This window comes from Oryx dammah, unplaced genomic scaffold, assembly GCF_014754425.2.
Source record: "Oryx dammah isolate SB20612 unplaced genomic scaffold, SCBI_Odam_1.1 HiC_scaffold_9, whole genome shotgun sequence".
Classification (NCBI taxonomy): domain Eukaryota; kingdom Metazoa; phylum Chordata; class Mammalia; order Artiodactyla; family Bovidae; genus Oryx; species Oryx dammah.
In genome coordinates this window covers 24,818,571-24,844,706 of record NW_024070193.1, presented here as the reverse complement: position 1 = coordinate 24,844,706, position 26,136 = coordinate 24,818,571, and the positions used below count along the sequence as shown (strand labels likewise).

Here is a 26,136-nt window from a genome sequence, read left to right as displayed (position 1 = left end):
ACTTATTGGGAGAAACATAACTATAACTTTTCCTGGATACCCAGATTTCAGTGGAACATTGGGTTAGATGCTACCAGAGGCAGATGGGAAAATCGTATCCTTTCATATCATTCATACCTTATATGATTAAAACTTTGAAAAGATAGAAATGTTAAGTAAGTTAAGTCTGGTACAGGGTAGTATAGCAGAGTGCTTTATTTAAACTTAACAATTGGCTTTGGTTTCAAGTAACAGCATAAGCAGAAAGGAAATTTATTATATAGAAAGAGATGTCTCATGGAGCCCCAGGTTAAGGATAGAGGCAGGTCTCACAAAGCATCTAGAACTGGAGTAGAAAATTATAAGGACTCTTACTTCATCTCTTCTTGCTCTGAATGTCTTTTTCTCCAGCTGGACTTTCTCTGATTTTCCATTTACAAGGTGGAATTTGGAAGACCTACAGCTCCCTTTATTATGTGAGAGTTTTAGTCATATGGAGACTCCATTCAAGTTCACCGCAAAGAGAAAATTTGATTGGTAGAGTCTCAGCCAGATGCCCGTTCCTGAACCAATCAGCCATTGCCCTAGGGGAGGAGCTGGAGTTGGGGGGCAGGACTATGGGACAGCTCGTAGCATTTTCCTGTTGATGGTATAGCTATGTTGGGTGGGAGTTGGGTAGGGAGAGTAAGGATACTGTAGGGGCTGTTAGGTTCTAAAGGAGCCTGTGAGACAGACAGAAATCTCAGAGGTATTTGCTCAGATAGGAGAGAACCAGTTTTAGAAAACATGATGTATTATCTCAGCTTTGTGAGGCAGCACATTCTCAGCCTGTCGTTCTATAAAATGACAGTTGATGATAAAACCCTAGATATCATTTCCCTTCTCTCCCTTATTCCCACTTAGATCCTGGGTTATAAATGTTACTACCAAGAACTTTAGTGAGAACATAGTTTATTACCCATGTTAAAGGTCAAAATCAGAGACTGGTATCAATAATGTACTTGTATGACACCTATGAGGAAAGTCAGTGTTCTTGGTCATTCCAAATCATCACTTGTAAATATACATTTGAAAGAGTGGGAGGAGTGAAAACAAATACCCTTCTTCTAGTCCATGTACACTTAAGCTTTGTCTGGGAATTTGGGCAAAATACATGTGGCAGTTCTGATGTTCTTAATTTGCCACATACATATTAGAGTCAGGATGTCTGAAATACTTCCTCCTTGAACAATATAATGAAATAATTGGGATACAGCACTAGTTTCCAACGGGGCTTTCTCTGTGTTGTTTTAAACAGAATGGAAGAGAAAAATGAATAAGAAACTGACGTACTAGTCAGATTAAAAAGAGCAAGTTTGACGCATTCCTCGCTGAAAAAAAAATAGTTCATGGAGCTCTTCTGAAATGTTTCTACCCATTTGTGTCTTCACAAGTTTACTTTACTGCGGTTTTTTTTTTTCTGTTCAAAAATGCTTGCATTCATCAATCGCTTGATTTATCTGTGGAATATTTGGCATTTCCCAGTTTCAATGAAGTATCTGGAATAATGTATGTGATGGTAGGGCTTTCCTGGTGGCTCTGAAAGTAAAGAATCTGCCTGCAATGCAGGAGATGAGGTTTGATCCCTGGGTCAGCAAGATCCCTTGGAGATCACTCCAGTATTCTTGCCTGGAGAATTCCATGGACAGAGGAGCCTGGTGGGCTACAGTCCAATTCATAAAAGAGTCAGATATGACTTAGGAACTATTGTAATATTCCAATGGGGAGGGAGTATTTTAAAACACATGGTTTAGTTAGTGTCATAAGGCTTTTCTGTAAGTGTACCTATCTGCATACTCTAGTTATAATACTGTTACAGTAAGCAGGAGCCCTTCCCAGGGCTCTAGAGATCCTGTGTAACTCTCAGAAATGCACGTGCTGATAAAGCAAGACTTTTATTGGGAAAGGGCGCCTGTGCAGAGAACAGTAAGGCAAGGGAATCCAGGAGAACTACTCTGCCATATGGCTCGCAGTCTCAGGTTTTATAGTAATGGGGTTACTTTCTGGATGGTCATCTTGCTTGGCTCATGTCTGACTTCCTGGTGGCATATGCGTCTCTCAGCCAAAATGGATCAGCGAAAGGGACTCTGGAAGGTTGGTCCTCTCCTTCTTTCGGCCTCTCCCAAATTCTCATGGCTAGTGTTCTTTATCGGGACCTCCTGTTGTGGGACAGCTCAGTTAAGTAGTTATCACTTGCCTGGCCAAGTTGTGTGGTTCCCTAACGGTGCAATGAAAAGTCAGTTGTAAGAAAATATAGGTGGGGATTTTTCCTGTGCCATACATAAAATTGGGTTCAAATCCTTTTTTAATGGTAGTATTTTTTGTGCCCTTGGGAATAATGCATAACCTGTTTATCCTATAATATCGGAGAAGGAAATGGCAACCCACTCCAGTGTTCTTGCCTGGAAAATCACATGGATGGAGGAGCTTGGCGGGGTACACACCCCACGGGGTTGCAAAGAGTCGGACACGACTGAGTGACTAACACACACATCCTGTAATATAACTTGAAAAGAAGTTGAGCAAGCACAAGAATGCAAGGCATCTTTTTGATAAATACTTGGAGAAGCTGAAGGCCAAAACATAATCGGAAGAACCTAATGCTTATTTGAGATACAATATACATTTTTGTTATTCAAGTTTGCTCTTAAAGAGTTTACACTGAGATACTTTTAAGGGATTTACCCTGTAGAAAAGATGTGAGGTCCCCACGGGAGCATTTTTTCTTTTGCTGATGGCAAAAACTAACTTCATTTAATTGCTTGCCCAAAGCCACGAAGGTGTTATTACATCAAAGAATGAACTAGAACCCTGGATTTCTGACTGAGTACACCTCCCATGTTACATCCCTTCAGCTTCTCATCCTAAATAATTCCCCTGACTTGGTTTCTGGACCAGGCCCCTTGGTTTGTGGTTTATGGTACCTTGTTTGTAAGGATTTGTTTTCATTTTTTACTTTATAACTTTGACAGCATGAAAGGATCTTAGTTAAAGAACAGGTGAAATTGTCCAGTATCTTATACAGATTGCATTACATTCTTGCTTTAAATATTTTGATCCATTTCTTTGTAATGGTGGAGTTTTTGTCACCATTTTGTTACCACCAAGGGTGGAGAGGATACTTGTGTAAATGATTTTGAATCAGAATGAGGAGAAAGGATGAATGACGTAGAGATAGCTTTCAGGGCAGGTTCATTGTCACAGGCTTTTTTCATTGAATGCTCTGAGCACTCATTATCATTGCATTGCTGGAAACTGCTAATTGCATCATTTTCAGGGTGGGGTGGGGTGCTTGTGGTGGTGGATGTCCTTTTCATTGTTTTGCCCGTAGGCTAGAATGGTAACATTGTAAGGTGTGGTTTTCCTTGTGTAACAGCTTCCATTGTAACTTTCTTATTTGGAAGGTAGGTTTTAAAAGGTGAAACTGCATGTTTTATATTTAAAGGAAGGCATTGGCTGCTTTTCTGTTGAGATCAGGACCATGGAAAATCAGGACCATGGAAATCAGGGCTAATGTAGTTTGACCTGTATTACAGAATTTTAGAATCTTGAGGGAGATGGAAGCATACAGCCAGCATATGCAGCATGCTTGCTCCTGTGGCAGTGTTGGAGGTGCGGAGATGGGCACAGTGGAGATTCCTGTGCGCACAGAGCTGAGTCAGTGGGAACACAGTGCATTGATTGCATTTCTTGTACTTCTGACAAATGATGTCCATTTTCTGTTTAAACATGCTTCTGGGGCCGCTTTGGAAAACTGTCACTGAAAGTTTGTCCTTAAGTTGCTCTTGCCCTTAATTCTATCCTCAAATGTAATTAGTGGTATGCTAGTTAATGGTTAGCAACCTGCTCAGGGCAGGGAATGCTGGTTTGTAGTGTTTGCCAGTTTCCACTGTGTATTTGGCCAATGTTAAGTCACTAATGAAAAGACACTGAGCACAGGATTGGGAAGAGTTGCACACAGTTGGCTCCTTGGTGTTAATCATGAGTAGCTTCTGCCACCACTGAGCTCCATACACAGTAAACTGTCATGACTGTTAATATAATAACTGTAGATGAGAATGGATAACAGTTGTTGGGAACAAGACTTTTAAAAGCTCTTTTATATATACACACACACACACATTACCTTATTTGAGCACCATGATAACTGAGAAATAAGTGTTATTACTCACCTCATTTTAATACAGTCTCTATTCCCAAATACTTGGATTTTCAACTTCTTTATAGTTACCTCTGTGAAACTTGAGGTTATCCAAATATTTAGAGTGTAATTGCTTGTAAGTGGCAGATTCAAACCCATGTCTTTCTGATACCAGAATCTTCACAGAGAATCACTGTCAAATACAAAATAAAATTAAAGGCTGATTGCATTTCATCTAAGCATCTCCTTTCTGGTTGTATGCACTCACAATTCTAATAAAATAGCTCTTTCATTGATTGAGTTTACTGAGCATCTGTGTGTGTTAGTCATTGTTCTGGACACTCCTGGTGCATCTGTGAACAAAACAGTAAATACCCTCCCCTTTATGGAGGGAGATAGACAACAGACTCATGGAAAAGCAAGGAATTTGCATGTTAGGAGGCGAAAATGCTGTGAAACAAAATAGAAGAGAATGAAGGGGATGATGTATATTGGAGGGAGACTTGGGTTGCTATTTTAAATACAGGGATAATATTCAGACCTAATGGCTTAATTTTCAGACCTTTCACGATTGCTCATTGCCTTTTCTCAAAGGACATGCTGTATTAAGTTGTGTGTCCTGAGCCCCAAGTGTCATAGTGCAAACTGGTCCCTAATAGGTTAAGAACGCAGCCTGAGAGGCCCTTCTCTCTCCATGGACCCAAGTCCCATTCTTGGCTGCTGTTATCTTGTGGTCAGTGCAAGCCACAGGTCCCTTGCCACAGGAATGCCTGCCAGCCATGTTAGCTTTCCCTCATCAGATCGTTTTACCATTGACTGATGGAACCTAGAGGCAGTACTTTACATTTATTTCTGTGGTTTCTCATTATGCAAAATAACTACAGGGGCAGCTTGATTTATTGGCAGATAAATTTGCATTTGTGACATCTCTAGGTCTTAATGCTCCTTGAGGCAATGTTTTCCAATGAGTGGAATCACTCATGAAAAGTGAGAGGATTGGCACTGAATGACGCTGAATCTTAAAGGAAGAGAGTTGCTCCCCTTGTAGTTCACTGTCAGTGAGTGTGATGCAGTTGAGGGTACAGTCTCATTTTGGTGCCAGTGAGTCTTTAATATCTTGTATCAGTTGGAAAGAGTTGGACACAACTGAGCAAGTGAACAAAAACAACAATCAGTTGCTGACGTACCTTTTCTTAAAAGAGAAAGGAGACAGGGAGAAGGGGGTGTGTAGGAACTTTAGAGTCTTCACAGATGACTGGTTTAGCTAGAAATGAACATTCCTCTAGTTACAATATATTGTATTTATTTATCTTTAGGGTTGTCTTCTACTCACAGTAGATGATATTGATTTTCCTCTCACATAATGAAATAAAATTTTCTTTCAAATTGAAACTATTCATGTTAAAATGTGTTTATTTAAAGAAATTTGAAATAAATAGCAGATGGTTTTTAAGTTTGACACATTATGAAGGTAAATCTTCAAGGTCTGAAGTTCTGTTAATGTCTGTGTGATCAATGCTGCAATATCAGAAGTGGATACAAAGCTCTTTAAGAGCTCAGATCATAAAATAAGCAACATTTTAAAATCTAAAAACGTTTCATCATCATCATGGGTGTGTATAGCAGTCAAGAGTGTGAACCGTAAGTCTCTTGACTTGAATTCCTCTTTTACCAGTTGTGTGATCTTGGGTAAGGTTCTCAGTGCTTGGTACATCCTCAGTGTGCTCATCTGAAAAATGGGGATAAAAGCTCTTATGTCAAAGGGTAGTAGTGAGGATTAAATGAGTTATACGTTAAAGATAGTTATGGCTATGTAAGTGTGAACTATTATAATTATTTTTAAGAGAGTGATGTTCTTCATGGCGGCAGTGGTGGGGGAATTCTTCATTTTTATCAGTCTAACCAATACATTCTAGTTCTTAAAGGAGTGTTACTTAGGGTTCTAAGTTATGTAAACAGAAAAAAAGAATGAGCCACATTGTGTTAATATTATGAACAAAAGTTCTTATTGTTTTCCTCCCAGCTCCACTTTGGGAAATTATGTTTTCACTGGCCCTGGGTTGTTTATAATTGTCCTTGTTGAGTCAAGGTGGGCTTTTTTACACTAAGTCTGGGCAAGATGCCCTTTATTGTCATTTCATGTGACCTTTCAGCCAATTTCTGATGTATAAATAACACATAAAAACACCACCTGGATTGAGGCCTTTTATTACTTTGAAATTAAATTTCAACGGAAATATCAAGGACGATGCAATAGATGAGGAACTGGAAATTTAAAGGTGGCCTAAATATGGGTCTGCTTTTTCTTCTGCCATCTCGTGACTTCTGTTATAAACAAAATCTCCTTCTGGATTCCTGAATGAGCAGCTGCGTGTCCCACGGTGAGCTCTGTAGGACTTGAGCTCCCCTAGTGATACAAAGTGTTTAACATGTAGAAAAAAGGATCTGCTGGCCAGACAAGTTTGGGAAAGACGGGCACACGTAGAGCTCAATGGATTTATCTGTTCTCATGTTTGTTCACAAGGTTTTATGCATGGAAATCCATCGTGGTGCTTTAAAAATGAAAATAGCAATAACAGTTAACTTTTATTTAGCACTTACTATGTGCCAAATGTGGTTCTGAGCACTTTACGTGTATTACCTTGTAAATCTTCAGAGTGGCTCTAGGAGGTAATAAGCACGACTGTTACTCTCATTTGATATGTGAGGAAACTGAATCCTAGACTGGAAGATGTAGGATTTCTTAAATGTTATCTGACCAGAGACAAGTTTTTTGATGCACCTCATGTAATGAGAGCCGTGGGAAGCTTGGTCTAACGCTCTAAACACACTAACTCACGTGTAGATAATTTTGGATGTCGGATGGCCTTTTTCTGACCTCACGTTTCTAGGCCTTCTGGTTTCTGTGGAGGAAATGATGGCTTCTCTTAAAATCCGCATGTTATATAGATTTGTTTCCCAATGATTTTCTTGCTTGCTTTGATGCTATAAGTTCTGAAAGTGCAAGACTCATACATCTTAATGTGACAGATTTAATTTTCCAACTTTACAGTCTCCTCGATGGGGAGAATAGATTCCTTTTCTGCAGACCTAACCTTCTTCATTTGAGCATTTTAGTAGCATCGCTTGAAGGTGAGAACTTGCTGGGTGGAAATGGAAGACAGCTTTGCATAGGGCTTGTGATCTTACTGGAGTCAAAGGAAAGTACATCTGATTACTAAAGGGTTTATATCCTCCTGAAGTTAAGAGAATGAAAAAAAGCTATATTTTTCATCCTAGTTTTAAATGCACATCAACTGGTAAAATGCCAAAATGGCATTTTGACAAATGGTCTTCACTTCAATTATTTATACATTTCCTTGAATTATTTCAGTATTACACAAGTGATGAAATCATCTTGAGTAAATTACTGCCTCTGCTCCCATAGACAGTTGAGTCTAGTATGTACAAAATTCTTCCAATATTTCCCATCACTCTTAATATAAAATCCAAATTTATTATTGCTACCTACAAGACCTAACCCCTGTCCTCTACAGCCTCAGGGCTGATGGCAGTTTGAATTGCCTCTTTGTGGTAATGAGGAAATAATGCTTTTCTGGTCAGGCTTTACATATGGATAGGGCTACACATATTCCTTGGCCACGTGCCCTTGTGCAGTGCACAGCCCATACAGCTGCATGTAACTGACTACCTCATCTCATACTCCCCGTAACATCCTTTACGTTTCCTCGGTAATTCTTATCTCACTTAAAATGACTGATTGAATGTCTCTCATTTTTGCTAGAGGGTAAACTCTCTGTAAACTATGTCTGTATTTGTCATATTTACTACTTTATTGTTAAGAACAAGCAAAATGCCAGGTACCCAGCATAGGTCTTACACGGAAGGATTAGAAATCTTTTGACTGAGGTATATGAACCTGGGATTTAGAATCAAACTTGCAGGCTGGTATAGAATAATCAAGTTTTATCTAGGTACTTTACAGCCCTTAGGGAGGCTATATTTTGCACATATCTTCTGTTGTGAATCTCTTATATTTGACATAACCAGATGTTCCTGGTATCAAGAAAAAATGCTGTGTTTTCTCATTATGTGCTGTGCCACCAGAGCTCATCTTAGGTGTATGTAGTAGTAATAGAGTGGGGCAGTGCACAGCCCTTAGCATGCAGCTGTTGGCTCTACGCCATTACAGCGCAACTCCTTACCAGGCAACGGTTATCGTGAAACCACTAACGGGAGACCACTGATGTGAGATGGTTAGAGCTGTGGTTAGATGTCCCAGCTCAGCCATTGGTTGGTGACACAGTGGGCTCCTCCCTCAAGCGAGCAACTATCAATTGTCAAAGAGCAACAGTTAGTGGTCCTACTCAGACCTTGGTTGGTGCTGCAGTGGGCCCCTCCCCCAAGTGAGCACCTGTCAAGAGTGGCCATTAGTGGCCTGTTCAGCCAACAGTCAGTGGAGTGTAGGCCGTTGGAGAACAAGGTAAGAGGTGGGTCCCAGCCTTATCCCATGGCTCCTCGGTTCACCTGGCCTCAGGCTGGGGCCTTTGTCCTGCAGGGCTTCAGAGCCCACACCAAGGCCGCCCACTAGCCAAGCCCAGGCCTTGAGGCAGCGGTGAACCTCTCTTCCCTTTCCCTCTTCCTTGACCCGATGGCAGCGGCTATCTCCTATTCTTTATGTGACTTTGTGCATGTCATGTTCTATATTAGATGCTCAATTTCAGTAGAAGGGCACCAGTAATAGTACTTGTGTCTTAGGAAGTTTTCAGCATTAAATGTGATAATGCAGATAAATAGTATAATACACAGCCAATACAGGGTAAAGCGTTTAATATTCTCTTCTTCTTGTTCTTTTCTTTCGTATTTAACCTGAACCTAAAATTACTTTCTAAAAAGAATTTTTTTGTTAACTTTTTCCAAATCAATTCTGATTTTCTTCTTTGTTTCTCTAACTTTTGTTAGTAGGTTGCATACAATTATCATTCTCTTAAATTCATTCTTCTACGATTGACAGGGCAAAATGATCATTCCTTGGGGATCAGGGAAATGGCGAGTGGAGAGGGTATTACAAGAGAGGTAATGGTGTCTGTGTTGATTGGAGATTATTCTGATCTGGTGATAGAGTTTTTAAGAAAGTTGTTAAGGCTAAAATACATACTTTAAAAAATTGTCTTTTCAAGTCAATTTCTTTATGATTGCACATTGGCTTGAGCAGATATCATGTGATAGGGTTCTTCCAACTTGGCGAAACCATGTTAAATAATTTTTGCAGTGGGTTGAAATGGTAATAAAAAGTCAAAATCATATATTTGTACTTTTAGTGCAATTATCACTTTCACTGAACTTATTTCAGCAGTGGAGTAGATTATAAGTATAAAATTGCAACCTAATTCTATTTTGTACTTAGTGAAGGTAAATATAATATAAATTAAAACCCATGTATAAATAATCACAGGGGATAATTTAACATTAATTTAAATTTTCTTTTGAAATGTAAAATTGAATAAATGTTGTTAAGAGTTTTTTTGAGAAGTGGCAGAATGGGCTAAACTTAATTATACTGTATTGTTTGAAAAATATGTAAGTTCCAGGAGAGAATGAAGTTTATAAATATGGAGTGCCTTGAGATGATTGAATCTAAGAGAAGTTAGGTTTTCATCTGACTCATGTGTTATGGCTTAAAATGAGATGGCTCAGGATTAGAAATTCATACGGCGTTTGTATGTGACTGTCAGAATTTGATTGAAGATACAATACGTTTTGTTCCACACAATTTAAAACTGTAAGGAAAGTAATTTTAGAACAACTTGTTCTTGAATATTACTGTCTTTAATGACTATTGACAGAGGCCTTAGAGAAAATGAGGGCAGAACTTGAGGAAATAATACAGCAGATAGGAGGTGGAGACCAACACTTTGAATAAGTGAACAACTGATATTTGTGAATGAACTTCCATTTGTTTTAAAAGCGTCTGCCTGCAATGTGGGAAACCTGGGTTCGATCCCTGGGTCGGGAAGATCCCCTGGAGAAGGAAATGGCACCCCACTCCAGTGCCTGGAGAATCCCATGGACGGAGGAGCCTGGTGGGCTACAGTCCATGGGGTCGCAAAGAGTCGGACACGACTGAGCGAGCGGCTTAAAGAGAGGTGAACAGGACTATGGCTGTAATTGGTGACTTATGAAGTGCCCTAAAATGAGATGTGGCCGCCTCAAAAGGTGGTTCGTTCATTGGCATCTGAGCTCTCCAAACCCATCCTGGGTCATTCTGAGCAGAAGTTGTGAGTGGACTCAGACATCAGATGAGAAGTTGGGCCAGGTGACCACTTAGATTCCTGTCATTCTTGCATTTCCAGGAATTTTGAGCTGATGACCACTGGATACAATTGAAAAATTTAAAGGAGGCAACCATGATTGAAGGTCTGGAATGTGTGTGTGTGTGCCTTTCTGTTTAACTGCTCTTGATTCTCTTAAATCTGTTCCCTTACTCACCTTGAATGTCCTCCCTTTGGAGAGGCCATGCCTAGCTAAAGATTTGTTCTTGTTTAGTCAGTAAGTCGTGTCCCATTCTTTGTGAACTTGTAGTCCTCCAGGCTCCTCTGTCCATGGAATTTCCCAGGCAAGAATCCTGGAATGGGTTGCCATTTCTTTCTCCAGGAGATCTTCCCGACCCAGGGATTGAACCCACGCCTCTGTCTCCCTCACTGGCGGTGAATTCTTTACCACTGCACCACCAGGAGGGTCCTTGAAGGTCTAGAATATTTAGTTAAAAAGTAGACTTTTGATACACAAATGAGTATCTGGCCATTAATGAGGTGGCTAAGAGTATGTATGAGCAGAATTTTTCCAACAGTATTTAGTGTTCTTTGTCAGCAAGGCCTCAAATGGTGGAAAATTGCCTTTTTCTCACTTGGCACAACGTGACAGGTGTAGAGGATGGAGGGAGGAGAATGAATATGAATGAGAATATATCCAGATTCCCTCTTGGATGACTTCTCTTGTGTAAGCACTTTGGGGATTAAGAAATAGCAAATCTGTATAGAAAATATTGAATTCTTATGTTGTATACCTGAAACTAGTATAATGTTATATATCAGTTTTAACTCAAAGAGAAAAGAAATGGAAAGCTGTGTTGTTCTTACATATATAGTTTCAGAATGAGAAGTCAGCATTTTATCTTCTGGGCGGGGGGAAAAGAAACTCCAAAACCAGTTACATTAATTCACCCTTCTCCAAAATGAATGGTGATGACATTCTCTTGAGTAGGGTCATGAAAACTGATCTTCTCAAATCAATGCTTAGCTTATTTCCTGGTTCCACGTACTTTGAATCCCCAGTAGACATGCTATTGTTGTCTGTCAGAATAATATAGGCCTCAAATTTTATGCCCTTTTGGCTGGTGTTCATTTTGTAGTCGTTGTTCTGTTTATTTTTATTTTTTGGAAAATAAGGATTATCATCTTTGCTTCAGAAAATCAGGTCTCTCTGGGTTTAACTATTCAGCACTTTTTATAAGCATTTTCCATATGAGACATTTGTTTATGGGGATGGGGAGGAATTTGAAGTGAAGAAAAATATTTGAAATATTTTAGGCATACCTTGATTTTCAATTCACATGCCTCGCCCCTAAGCAGTAGGATGAAAACAATTTATTTATTGTAAATAGATCAGTTGAAGAATGTTGTGGAGCTAGATATTTCTATAGATTCTCAAAATAATACATTGTACAGGTAAAAGTTTCCTACTCTAGATTTTTAATCAAGATAAGCTAAATAAAGAATGCATAGGGGAAAAAAGAGGTTATTATATGAAATCATGTGTGTGAAACTTTTGAAAATTATAAAGAACTGTAGAATATAAATTCTTTCATTCAATAAAAAATAGAATTTTATATTAAATATCACACTGTGATTAAACTCACAGTAATTACAAAATACATTGGAAACCCAGTTGCTGCCAACAGTCAAATAATATATGAAATATTTGAGGGGCAGAAGCATCTTAATTTTAACTACTTTTTAATTATTTATAAGTGCAGAGATCTGTAATTAAGAAATAGGAATATTCCTATACAATAAGTTGAATCTGGAAGATAAAAAAGAATGCAGAAAATTAACCTGATAAGTCCCTGTTTAAACTACAGTTGTCCTGAGCATTTAATAAAAATGCTTAAAGATAACAATTTATTTGTTAGGATTCTGACCCTACCTCAGTATGTAGCTATTCTCTTTATAAAATTAACTCAGTCTCATTCTGACATTTTTCTGTGTAGGTTAAAAAAAAATAGATTTTATTTTTTAGAGCAGTTTTAAGTTCATAGCAAAACTGAGAGTAAAGTACAGAGATTTTCCCTCTACCCTCTGTCCTCACATGTGCATAACCTCCTGTGTTATCAACATGCCTCACCAGAGTGATAACATTTGTTATAATTGAGGAACCTACACTGACACATTGTTATCGCCCAAAGTTCATAGTTTCCATTAGGGTTCCCTCTTGATATTATGTAGTCTGTTCAGTTCAGTTCAGTCCCTCAGTTGTGTCCCACTCTTTGCAACCCCATGAATCGCAGCACGCCAGGCCTCCCTGTCCATCACCAACTCCCGGAGTCTACTGAAACTCATATCCATCGAGTCAGTGATGCCATCCAGCCATCTCATCCTCTGTCATTCCCTTCTCCTCCTGCTCCCACTCCCTCCCAGCATTAGAGTCTTTTCCAATGAGTCAACTCTTCACATGAGGTGGCCAAAGTACTAGAGTTTCAGCTTTAGCATCAGTCCTTCCAATGAACACCCAGGACTGATCTCCTTTAGGATGGACTGGTTGGATCTCCTTGCAGTCCAGGGGACTCTCAAGAGTCTTCTCCAACACCACAGTTCAAAAGCATCAATTCTTCGGGGCTCAGCTTTCTTCACAGTCCAACTCTCACATCCATACATGACCACAGGAAAAACCATACCTTTGACTAGACAGACCTTTGTTGGCAAAGTAATGTCTTTGCTTTTGAATATGCTATCTAGGTTGGTCATAACTTTGCTTCCAAGGAATAAGCATCTTTTAATTTCATGGCTGCAATCACCTTCTGTATTGATTTTGGAGCCCAGAAAAATAAAGTCTGACACTGTTTCCCCATCTATTTCCCATGAAGTGATGGGACCAGATGCCATGATCTTCGTTTCCTGAATGTTGAGCCTTAAGCCAACTTTTTCACTCTCCTCTTTCACTTTCATCAGAGGCTCTTTAGTTCCTCTTCACTTTCTGCCATAAGGGTGGTGTCATCTGCATATCTGAGGTTACTGATATTTCTCCCGGCAATCTTGATTCCAGCTTGTGCTTCCAGCCCAGCATTTCTCATGATGTACTCTGCATATAAGTTAAATAAGCAGGGTGACAAAATACAGCCTTGACGTACTCCTTTTCCTATTTGGAACCAGTCTGTTGTTCCATGTCCAGTTCTAACTGTTGCTTCCTGACCTGCATATAGGTTTCTCAAGAGGCAGGTCAGGTGGTCTGGTATTCCCATCTCTTTCAGAATTTTCCACAGTTTATTGTAATCCACACAGTCAAAGGCTTTGGCATGAATAAAGCAGAAATAGATGTTTTTCTAGAACTCTCTTGCTTTTTTGATGATCCATTGGATGTTGGCAATTTGATCTCTGGTTCCTCTGCCTTTTCTAAAACGAGCTTGAACATCTGGAAGTTTGCGGTTCATGTATTGCTGAAGTCTGGCTTGGAGAATTTTGAGCATTACTTTACTAGCGTGTGAGATGAGTGCAATTGTGCGATAGTTTGCGCATTCTTTTGCATTGCCTTTGTTTGGGATTGGAATGAAAACTGACCTTTTCCAGTCCTGTGGCCGCTGCTGAGATTTCCAAATTTGCTGGCGTATTGAGTGCAGCACTTTCACAGCATCATCTTGTAGTCTGTGGGTATGGACAGATGTTTACGGACTTATATTCTCAGTTATTGTATCATACAGAGTATTTTCTCTTGCCTGAAAATTATCTGTGTTCCTCTAGTCATCCTTCCTGCTGCTCTAACCTCTGGCAACCACTGATCTTTATACTCTTTCAGTAGCTTTGCATTTTCCAGAATGTTATATAGTTGGAGTTGTATAGTATAGCTTTTTAAGATTGGTTTTTCATTTAGTCACATGCACATAACATTCCTCCATGCCCTTTCATGGCTTCATGGCTCATTTCTTTTTAGTGCTGAATACTACTACCTGGTCTAGATGTACCATAGGTTATTTATCCGCTCTCTTATTGAAGGACATCTTGGTTACTTCCAGATTTTTACAGTTGTGAATAAAGCTGCTCTAAACATCTGTGCATAGGTTTTTCTGTGGATGTAAGTTTTTTACCTCCTGTGGGTGAATACCGAGTAGTACGACTGTGCGGTAGCAGTGTTTAGTATTGTGAGAAACCACCAAAATGGCTTCCAGTGTGGCTGTACCAGTCTTTGTTCCCACCAGAATGAATGAGAGTTCCTGCTGCTTCTGCATCCTTGTCAGCATTTGGTCTTGTCAGTTCTGAATTGTGGCCGGTCATTCTAATAGATATGGAAGTGGTATCTCTTTTTTTACCCTGTGAATTCAGTTCAGTTCAGTCGCTCAGTCATATCCGACTGTTTGCGCCGACACGGATTGCAGCACACCAGGCTTCCTGTCCATTACCAACTCCCGGAGCTTGCTCAAACTCACGTCCATCAAATCACTGATGCCAACCAACCGTCTCATCCTCTGTCGTCTGCTTCTGCTCCTGCCTTAATCTTTCCCAGCATCATGGTCTTTTCCAGTGAGTCAGTTCTTTGCATCAAGTGGCCAAAGTATTGGAGTTTCAGCTTCAGCATCAGTCCTTCCAATGAATATTCAGGACTGATTTCCTTTAGGATTGACTGGTTTGATCAGCTTTTACTTTATTATTATTACTATTTAAAAAATTTAAAGGTGATACTGTTACAGAAGACTAGATAAAAAAGCAAACCTTCTAGTCCCTTCTGCTTAGAGTTAGTGGTCTGATGTATGCCTTTCTAGATGCTTTATTTATGTGTAAAAAAGAGAAACATCATGGGTAAATTTTAGTTAAAAAGAGATTAGTGTAAACTTCTTTTTTAGTAGTTTTTTGATATGTAAGAAACACCTGGCAGTCCAGATGAAATTTTTAAAAGTCAAAGGTACATTTTGGGGGCCATTAATATATTCATCAGGTATATAATTTCAGGGTAAGAGGGTGTATGATGAAATCCGTAATCAGCTTGGTTCCCCTCAGCTCCCTTGGTGGGTTCTCTTGGGTTAATGACAAGGTGTGCATAGGTGTGTCTTGTGAAACACAAATGGTAAATTTATACTCATTTTACATCTAGCTTTTTTTTTTTTAACACTGACAGTACACTTTGATTTTAAATAAATTAAAGCTTGATTTACTTAGCTCTGAGCCTCTTGATTCATGGTTACTTAATTATTTTTAGAATTAAGGAAATACAAATGAACTGAGATGTCCATAGGGAGGAAAGCCAGGAAGCAGAAAATACCATTAGTTACCTGATAGTCCTCATTTTACCAAAACTAAGAGACGGCAGTTTTCAGGAAAGCATATGGAACATGGCTCTTGATGGAGCTACGTGCCACTTGAAGGACACATGTGGGTAATCCACAGGGATGATTCACTACCGTGCAGCTGTAAACTTCTTCTAATTAGGTAGGAAGCACCTGGGTGTTATTACTTCATCATTTTTCCTCTTCCCGGTCCATTTTCTTCAGGGATTAAAAAAGAAAAAAGCTCAACAAGTTGGAATTTAAATTTTTTGTAGGGGAAAATCTTCAGTGTCTTAAAAAGGGGAGTTAATACTGATCATCTGCTGGAAGACGAGGTGAGAATAGTGACAATAATCCGTGTGAATTCTAGAGGGAGAATGACTGTGTACATTGCAAAGTGTTTGACAGGGAGCTGTGTATTAGCATCCTATGTGTATTTGGATTCGCACTTCTGATTTGTGTTTAAAAATATTTAATAGAATTAATGCTAAATGTATACAAACGACTGTTCAAATTTGAGTGGCACTAGTAGTTTTTAATCTTCTCTGGGTTCTGAGCATTTCCATGAGGTGGCACTGGCATCTTACCATGACTTCTGGAAAGTGACTGATGTTGGTCACAAGATTAGTAGCTTCTCTCAAGGGATTGATCAACGTTGTTTACCTATGAAATTTACTCTATCCTCCAATGAATCATTCTGTACATCACGTGTAGTAGTAACTGATATATACTTCATAATAAAAATTATTAACTATTGTTTAATTGTGTGTGTCGGTCTGCAGTAAATAGCTTGCCAGAAAGTTCTCCAGCAAAAATATTTGGGACCAGCAGAGAATCAAAGTTTGAGAGTCTGCAACCGTGGCAAGTCACCTGCAAGTTCCTTCTTTGGCAAGGGAAGGAGACCACTTTAGCAGAGAGGAAAAGGAAATGGGGGAGGGCTATAGTAAACAGAAACCCTGGCTTTTCATTGGCTGAGGCCCTGCCAGTTTCTTCCTCCCATTGGGTTCTAATATCATAGCAGGTATTGACTCAGCTCTATTTAATTGAAATTTCTTTTTATTAATATTCTTAACAAATGCCTGCTATCTGCTAAAAGTGTTACAAATGTTACAAATGTATTCTTGTGTAACCTGTACTACAATACAGAGGGCTTGATATTATCATCTTTATTTTATAAACGAGCAGGCTCAGGCTCAGAGAGGTGACATACATTGCCTGAGGTCACTCAAGAGGTGATTGTAAGGCGTTCAGCTCAGTTGTACAGTGTTGAAAATGTGTTATGTTTGTATGTACACCTTGCAAATAGTCATTCACCATAAGCAAATGTATTTGACACATCTGGGTTGACACTTTATTCTCAACTTGGCAATTTGGGAATTTAATGTGCTCATCAGGCATTTGCAGAGGAGTTGGGTCAAATCCTCATAAGAATGGTGGGTCTCCAGAGGTCTCAAGCCAGCAGCCTGTAGGATGAATGTGGACTGCACCTGTTATGTTTTGTTTTGGAGAGGGGAGAAAGGGAGAAGCCAGCACTGTGTTTTAATTGAATTGAGCATGAAAGCCTTGAGGCTTATGTGTGCTCTCAAGTTCCTCCTTAGTCCCCATAACTCTATTTCCTTAGGCCCTGCCTGGTTCACTCATTAAGGTTATCTACATGGGCCCTGATAGCATCTGCATTTGCAATTGCAGAAGCCGTTAAATCAGGAAGTATGCTCGTTAGGATGTGTTCATGTGTGGGTTCAGATTTATTTACATTACTCTCTATAAAACAATGGGTCGACTTCATTACCAATTTACTGTTAACATGTTTCACAGAAGGCCTTTGGTAGGTAGAATTTCCTGCCTAACTTCTGTCTGCTGACCTGTGGTAAAGTCATAGGTTCCATCCCCTGAAGACTGATGTTTGGTTGATTAGAATAATATACCCTGAGGTGAGTTTTTTCGTAAGTCTAAATCTCTTGACTGAAAAAAAGGTGAAAGCAAATTTGTTCATCATCATTAGGAGAGAAAAAAGTCTGATTTATTTTTCTTCCTTTCCTTCCCTTTCTTCCTGCATTCCTTCCTTCCTCCCGTCTTTCCTAATTGACTCTCCAGTTTTAGATGACTTGCATTTTGGCCCCATATGAATGTTTTCTAAGTTATTAATAATGTTCAAGGAACCTTAGTACTCCTTGAATAGTATGAAGGGAACTTGGGATACTGAGTCAGTGGTAGAACTCCCCTCCCATGCTGCTATTTACGTGCATTGCTATGTTTTGAAAAGAGGTCTGTTTCATGTATTTCCATCTTTAAATATTTGCTACCATATTTTCAATGTGTCTCCCATGAAATACTTCCCTGTAGGATGCTCAATACAAATGTTTGGGAAGTATTTTTTATTCCAACATTTACTCAGGAACTTGAAGTGCGTACTATATTAGAGTATGTGGGCAGTACCATATTTAAGGAATATAGTTAGTTTACCAGAGAACTCCTCTGGAACCCATCCTTTCTGTACATCACCTCCTTGTCCTCCCAAGCTGCACTTACCTGTCAGCTTTCTACAGAGCATACATTGAGATTGCCTCTTAATAGAAGTTACCTAAAAACATGAACCATGGTTTTTGTTGGTTTCTTGGTTTTGTTTGGGCAGGAGGAGGGGGAGGGTAAGAGCATGATCCCAATTCCATTTCAGTGGATTTATTTTGTGAAATGCAAGTTTGTCAAGTCTGAATAATTTTTAATGAAGCATTGAACTTCATAGCTTTGTTGTCTTTAAAATGATTAGGCTAATAAATAAAGCCTATGTCATTCTTCATGATGTCCATGGGTGGATTGCTTGATGACATGGGAACTGCATTTCTTTCTGTTTTGGTGACTGGCAACTAGTCTTATCCTGCAGTTTGTAATATATTGGACAAACTTGTCCAGATGTCGACTCAGGTGGACCTGCTTTTTCTCCTGGCCATGTTTGTTAATATCTTGTCTTGGTCGTAAATCTTTCCTGAATAAAATACTTTCCTTTGATTGTTATAATAATCCTGTGAGATTACTATAGGAAACATATTTCCCCATTGTATTAAGGAAGCTAGTTCTAGAAGATCAAGTCACTTGCTCAGGGTCTCATGGTGAGTTAATTCAGTGACTTAGTCTTTCTAGCTGCATGTCTGCATTCCCAAAACTAACCCTGCTTTGTGTATGACTTGAAAAAAATACCTTTGTGTTAACTTGATTTTTTTTTTTTTAAAGCCCCCAAATGAGAATTCCTCACATTTTGGCACTTGTTTATTAGACAAAACAGGGAGTCCAAATAAAACCAGATGTGAGCTGCTTTTAACTGTGCCCAAATCCTAATGATCCATATGTAAATTACCACTTGTAGCTAATTTTTAATCCACTGATGGATTCTTCCCAGCTTCTCTGTCGGCTGTTCTGTCCCTCTGCCCCGCCTTGGTTTTGTCAGAGCTGCTTATAAAGCAACTTTAATGTCTGTGGACATTACTTTGCCAACAAAGGTCCATCTAGTCAAAGCTATGGTTTTTCCAGTAGTCATGTATGGATGTGAGAGTTGGACTGTAAAGAAAGCTGAAGAATTGATGCTTTTGAACTGTGGTGTTGGAGAAAACTCCTGAAAGTCCCTTGGACTGCAAGGAGGTCCAACCCGTCCATCCTAAAAGAGATCAATCCTGAATATTCACTGGAAGGACTGATGTTGAAGCTGAGACTCCAGTACTTTGGCCACCTGATGCGAAGATCTGACTCATTTGAAAAGACCCTGATGCTGGGAAAGATTGAAGGCGGGAAGAGAAGGAGACGACAGAGGATGAGATGGCTGGATGGCATCACCGACTCGATGGATATGAGTTTGAGTGAACTCTGGGAGTTGGTGATGGACAGGGAGGCCCGGCATGCTGCAGTCCATGGGGTCACAAAGAGTCGGACACAACTGAGCAACTGAACTGAACTGTGGACATGGCATGTGTGATTTAGGATGCTGACATTTTTCTTAAGAGGACAGCACTTTATTTTTTCTGTTTAGATGAAATAATGGATTGTTTCATTTAACTCTGAACAGTTTTCAAGACAGGGCTTATGGACATTCAGATTGGCAGAGTTTTTAAATGAGACCCAAGGGAAGATATGGGTTGGTCATCTGCAACCAGTCAACAAAATAAAAATCGCCAAGGTACAATTAGTTTCCTACCCATTTCCTCCACCCCAGTCAAATGTTATCATTGGTGGTTGGGAATTGAGGTTTTTGAGGGTATACTTGGTTTTAAATCCTGGTTTGTGTTTTCCCTAGCAGTGTTTGTATATTCTTGTGCAAGGTAATCTCTTTTCAGCCTTAGTATACTTGTCTGTTAAAGGGGATTGCACCACCTATCCTGTGTAGATTAAGTGAAATAAGGTATGGTGGGAGTAAACACCTAGGGATGGGTAGATGAAATAACTTTATCACCTTCTTGGTAGCAAATTCAGTGCAGGAAAATCACAAGTTAGTGGCCTATAAAATTATGGTTTTGTATTTGTTTGAGAAAGCAGAGTACATAAAAAAGTAAGAGTACAGGATAGGAGTCATAAAAACTTTGAGGAAGGAGGTTCATGGGGTTGGGGTATAACATTGAGGGACTTGAAAATTATCTGTGACTGGGTTTTGGTACCAAGCTGTCAGAATGATCTTGTCAAGCATGTGGGCTTTGTGTGTTTTGGGTGCAAGCAGCAGATTATCTGCCCTGAATACACTTTAAGCAGAAGATACATTTATTAAAAACCAACAATAGAGACATGGAGTAATAGAGCCTATGGAGTGTGAGGGTCACCTGAAAAGTGGAATCAGAGTGGTTAGGAACTGGACACCTCCAGAGTTGCTGGGTGAAGGAACTGATGCACCATCTCTGTCAAATGCCCCCTGTAGAATGATTGCCCCCTGGCCTTTTTCAGCCTTTTTCTGCTGGAACAAGTGGTCCAGCTTGGGTAAGTGCCCACACAGAGCGCTTTGACTCTCACTCAACCAGAGCCAGTGAAGAAAGGATTTTGTCTTTTGAAAGAATTGCGTTACTCCTACCAGATGCAGGGGAAATGCATGTTAGGTGGCAAAAGGTTACCTACCATGTACGGAAGAGACCTGAAGGTAGAAATCAATCAGTGGTGTTGCATAGGTGATGAACAGAGATTTGATGAGACCAAGGCCTTTGCATCAGGAGGATATTGGGAAGGAAAGCTGGAGCCACTGTAAGATTTTGGTGAAGGTTGAAGGTCATGTCTTGTTTTTACAGCAAAATATTATAAGCACATAGTTCTTTACAAACCATCACTGACTCTTTCCTTAGATTAATTTCTCATTTTTCCTGGCTACCCCATACCTCCATCATTATAGTTTTCGGCATGTGCTGACCCAGCAACCACTTTAACATATAAATAAGAGACACTGACGAATGGTGACATGCTTTTTTTGGTGGTTTTCCACTGACTTATTTTCTAGGATATTTGCTTTTCCTCTGGAATGTGTCTTTGACGGATTTATATATTGTCAGCACAGGATTTATCATCATTTTCTATATATCTGCTTTGAACTAACTGGCATAGTTAGCTCTCTGTATCCATGGGTTTTGCATCCATGGATTGAACCAACCACAGATTAAAAATATTTGACAAAATTTTCCATAAATTTCCCAAAAGCAAAACTTTAATTTGCAGCACATTGGCAACTATTTGCATAGCACTTACAATATATTTTACAACTATTTATGTGATATTTACTTTGTACTAGGTATTATACCTCATGTAGAGATGATTTAAAATATGTGGGAGGATATGCACAGGTTATAAGCAAATAGTGCACAATTTTATATAAGAGACCTGAACATCTGCAGAATTTGATTTCCACAGGGAATCCTGGAACCAGTTTCCCTGGCAGATATTAGAGGGATCACTGTATATTCTTTTCATGGGGATAAAAAATCTCATAAATTTGACATTCCCAGCTCATGACATATCTAGCTCATAACAAAGGTGCTTCTTAAGTCTTTAAATTAATAGCCCAAGCTACTTAAACTATTTATTATTTTGATTCAGTTATTCAGTATAATGTTTTCCAAACAGACATATGGTTATGAACTAACATTGTATTGATATTATTTGTGTTTGCTTACATTTGAATCTCCAAACCTCTGAAATAGAGCTGGCAGCGGCTACTTTGGGAAGACGTGGGCTGTAGAACATAATTTTGAAACTCGCACTTATTGATGGTGTCAGTGTAGGAAGAAGGATTTTATACTTGTGATTATGACTTGAGAGTCGCCTCCTGGAGATGGGAGGCACTGTGAACAGAAAGCACCCTCTATTAAGAATCAACATACTGTCCTTGGAAGTAGTTTCACTTTTGAGTCCCAGTCGTATACAGGGTTGGCACTGCAAAATGAGTTAATTCCTCATAGATGGGAGGGAATATTTTAAACCATAAATGTACCATTTTTATTACTAAATTGATCTTCATCAGCATAACATGCTAGGGAATGAAAAGGCTTCTGAGTAGCAGCCCCACTGTGTTACAGATGGAAATGAGGGGATTGCGAATAGCCCTTATAGCTAATGACCAAGAGAATCCTCTAATGAGGTACACTGGAAAGTTGCCCTGCATTGCATAAATGTTGGAAAGACTGATCAACGCTTTTGGGAGGGGCAGGTGGCCAGAGAATCCTGATCTACTTTATTTTGGACAGGTTAGTTAGTTTTTTCTTAGCTGATTGTTGTATCCTAACCTATTTCTTGGCAACCCACTGGAGTATTCTTGCCTGGAGTATCCCATGGACAGAGGAACCTGGTGGGCTACAGTTCATAGGGTTGCAAAGAGTTGGGCACAATGTAATCCTAGTAGGCCTCTAGGAGGAAGTGATGTTTGAGTTGGAATATTGAGCCAAGCCAGGCACGTGGATATTGGGGAAAGAGAGTTCCTTGCAGAGAGAATGGCAAGTGTCAAGGGCCTCAGGCAGGAACAAGTCTGAATAAACCATTGGATGTTTGAGGAACGAAGTGAGATGGAGAAGGAATAGTTAGAAAGAGGCTGCAATGACATGTCAGTGAAGTTTCCCCGGAGGATTAATCGTGACTAAATGAGGATTCTGGGTCAGGCAACATGAAAAGCCAGGTCTACTGAAGGCTTCTACCTGAAAAATGTCAAGTCTTTGATTGGCCAGTTCTGGAGAGCAGAGTCTTCCAGATTTTAAAACAGTTTGTGCTTTTGCTTTTAACCTGGTTCTTTGCTTTCATAATTCCGTATGTTTCAGTAGTGGAAGCTTGACTGACTGAGCTGTTATAAGATCCAGGACAGAGGTGGGAGTGGAGCCATTTTGCAGGTGGTGACCTTCAAAGTATTTGGAACCAGAGACCTGAGTCTGAGTCTTAACTCTGTCACTGACAATCTATAGGACGTTGGGCAAATAACTTCATCTCACTAGGCCTCAGTCTGTGAAAAGATAGTGATATTCACCCACTAGAGTTTTCTGAAGGATCAATGGGTATAACATATATAGAATGTTTATTATTAATAATACATATGACATCATATTTGAAACCAAAGAAAGGTAAGCAGTAAGATTCTTAGGATTTAATACTCTAATTAAGGGCTTTTTAGGCAGTAGCATGACTAAAACTAATGTTACTGTTGTAACCAAGCTATTTCATTTTGAAAATCCTTAACTTGCACCAAGATGAGCTTATTCCAGTGGTTATTGTTTTAAGTAAATAAGCAAGATTTTTCTCACTGAATGTATGGATGCATGCTAGATCCAACGGGCTTCCCCGGTGGCTCAGTGCTAAAGAATATGCCTACTAATACGGGAGACATGAGGTTGATCCCTGGGTCAGAAAGATCCCCTTGGATGAGGAAATGGCAACGCACTCCAGTATTCTTGCCTGAAAAGTCTCATGGACAAAGGAGCCTGGCGGGCCACAGTCCATAAGATCGCAAAGAGCTGGACAATACTAAGCGTGCACACTATATCCAATAGGGAGATCTCAGTTTTCTCACCCAACTCAGATGCAGAAGTACATTCTTAATTTATTTTTAAAACTTCACGGGAAAACCATGGACTTTGTTTTAGATTTAGACTTTTCATTGTCTTTCCCTTGAGAGTTTAATGAAGGCATTGACTTTCATGGACACTGAAGAGGGCAAGAAAGGTCTGGGAGCCTGGGGGCTGTTTCCCTCCAGGAAAAGATGTGTATTCATCGTACACCCCCTCTCCCCCCATGGCACAGCTCTTGTGCTACAATTAGCTGCTTGTCTTGGCTGTTCTTCATATTGGGCTGAAATCCTTCCTTGCTTCTATGTACCTGTGCAACCCTCTATAAGTCCCACCCCTAGTGCTTCTTTCTCTACAAAGCCTTCACTTGCTCTTTTGAGCCACCTTAATCTCTGCAATCCTTTTATTAATTTTAGACCATGAGTCTCCGTTTCCTCTCTTAGTCCTGATTCAAGACCTCCATTCTCTTTATGGTTAACTGCTATCATTGTGAACATGTGCGTTCATGATAGCAGCGTATTTTCAGGCAGAAGAATGACACACCTCTCCATTATTAGGTAATGCAAAACACATGTTACAATACAGAGATGTTAAAATAAAAAGTGAACAAATGCAAAGTTATTTTTTTAAAAAGGGAATACTTCAATTGTATATAAACCACCCCAGAAATTCCATTCTTTTAGCTTGTTTATATTCTAAAAACTCTTGAGAATGCTTCCTTGTACCCAGAAACAGCACACACAAAGAATCGATCAGAGGACAAGTTTGTCCTCATCTTTATGGCACTGCCCCCTGGTTTAGATACACTGTTTTCCCTGCTGTGTAGTATAGTTGAAAGGTGTACAGTCCTCAACTAAGTTGTTAGACTATATTTTCTCCCATTTCTGTACTCTTTGGGTAAATGCCACTCTGAAAATGGGTTTTATAGACTCATTTTGGGTGCAAACGGTGTTTTAATTCCTGGTGCACAGTTATTGATACAATTCAACTTTTAGAGATGTAACAAGGGCCTTGAGATTTGGATGACTTTAATGCCTCTTCTAATCCTGAGAATCTGCTTTCAGTCAGTTTAGTTCAGTTCAGTTCAGTCGCTCAGTCGTGTCCGACTCTTTGTGACCCCATGAATTGCAGCGCAACAGGCCTCCCTGTCTGCCGGGGTCCAGCCCCGGTGGATCCAGGGTAATTCAAAGGTGGGGATGGAGTCGGTGTCCTGGAAGAAACTTATTTAATTGCAGATATAGAGAGAGATTAGAAACAGTTAGTGTAGTAGGAAAATTAATGGAGAAAAGAGGCTGAATAACTGGTTTACGTGGAATACTAATTACCACCTACGTAGGCCACAGGCGTGTTTCTGTTCTCCCGAGGGAGAGGAGGCACTGAGGCCTCCCTGGTCCAATCTTAGAAGCCCCGGCAAAGTCAGTAGGCTTGGTGCATACCCTCGTACCAGATGGGAATTTAGCCAGGAAAACGGGGAGCAAGAAAGAAACGACACGGGGGAATCAGTCTTTCTAGAAACTGATCCGATTTCTTCACTTTTCAGGTTTGTTTATATACCTTTTCGTTATACATAGGGATGAATACAGAGTCACGCGGGGGTCAGCAGACCTGACCCTTGTCACAATCAGGTGCTTCCTATAAAATTCTACAAAGGTCTTATGGGTTTTTACATCATCTTCTAGCCATGAGGTCTGCTGACATTTTATGGCCCTTTCTGATACCGGTCAGTTAACCAGAAAACTTATTTTTCCAGGGGTGATTTCTTCTTAAATGAGGCGCCACCCTCCAAATAAAGTTGCATTCCTATAAGGTGAGGGTGTAGTGAGTTACAATCAAGAAAGGAATTTACTTAACCTAAGGTTTAACATGATTAATCTTAAAGGTTAATATTTATTTCTCCAATATGCTAGTTATATTCATTATAGGGGCAGGAATATGGAGATTTAGCAGCAAATATTGGCTCAACAAATGTAAACCCTTCACCAATGTTCCCCTTAAGATCTATTTTTCTTAAGATAGTGATAGTTACATTTTTACATAGTGTAGTGATTTATAACAAAGTACAGTGATCTATAACAAAAGAGAAAATTCATTAACTCAGTAAGTCTAGTAGTGCTAAGATCAAAAACCCACTATATTTCCTTTTCTATATTCCAAATACATTGATTAATATATTCCCAGGTGCCTAAGGATATGGAGGCCTGGCGGCAATCATTGACTCATCAATGAAAAAAGCCCTATGCTAATACTCCAAACTGTCTGTTCTGTTCATGGTTGAGAGGTTGTCACACAAGCTAGTCTGTCAGCAGAGAGGTTTGCCCTGAGACACCGTTGTCACACCCAGCACAGGGATTTAGCAGTAGTTATTGGCATGACAAATGAAGAAACCCTTCACCAATATAATTTCTAATCAACCCACTATACTATACTAATAATTTTCTAACTTC

The 26,136-nt window shown here is 39.6% G+C and overlaps 1 protein-coding gene across 16 annotated transcripts in view; it reads left to right on the top strand.

Annotated features, from left to right (window-relative positions):
• MAGI1 (membrane associated guanylate kinase, WW and PDZ domain containing 1) overlaps positions 1-26,136 on the top strand; it is a 643,929-nt gene that overhangs the window by 105,061 nt on the left and 512,732 nt on the right. The window lies entirely within an intron of this gene.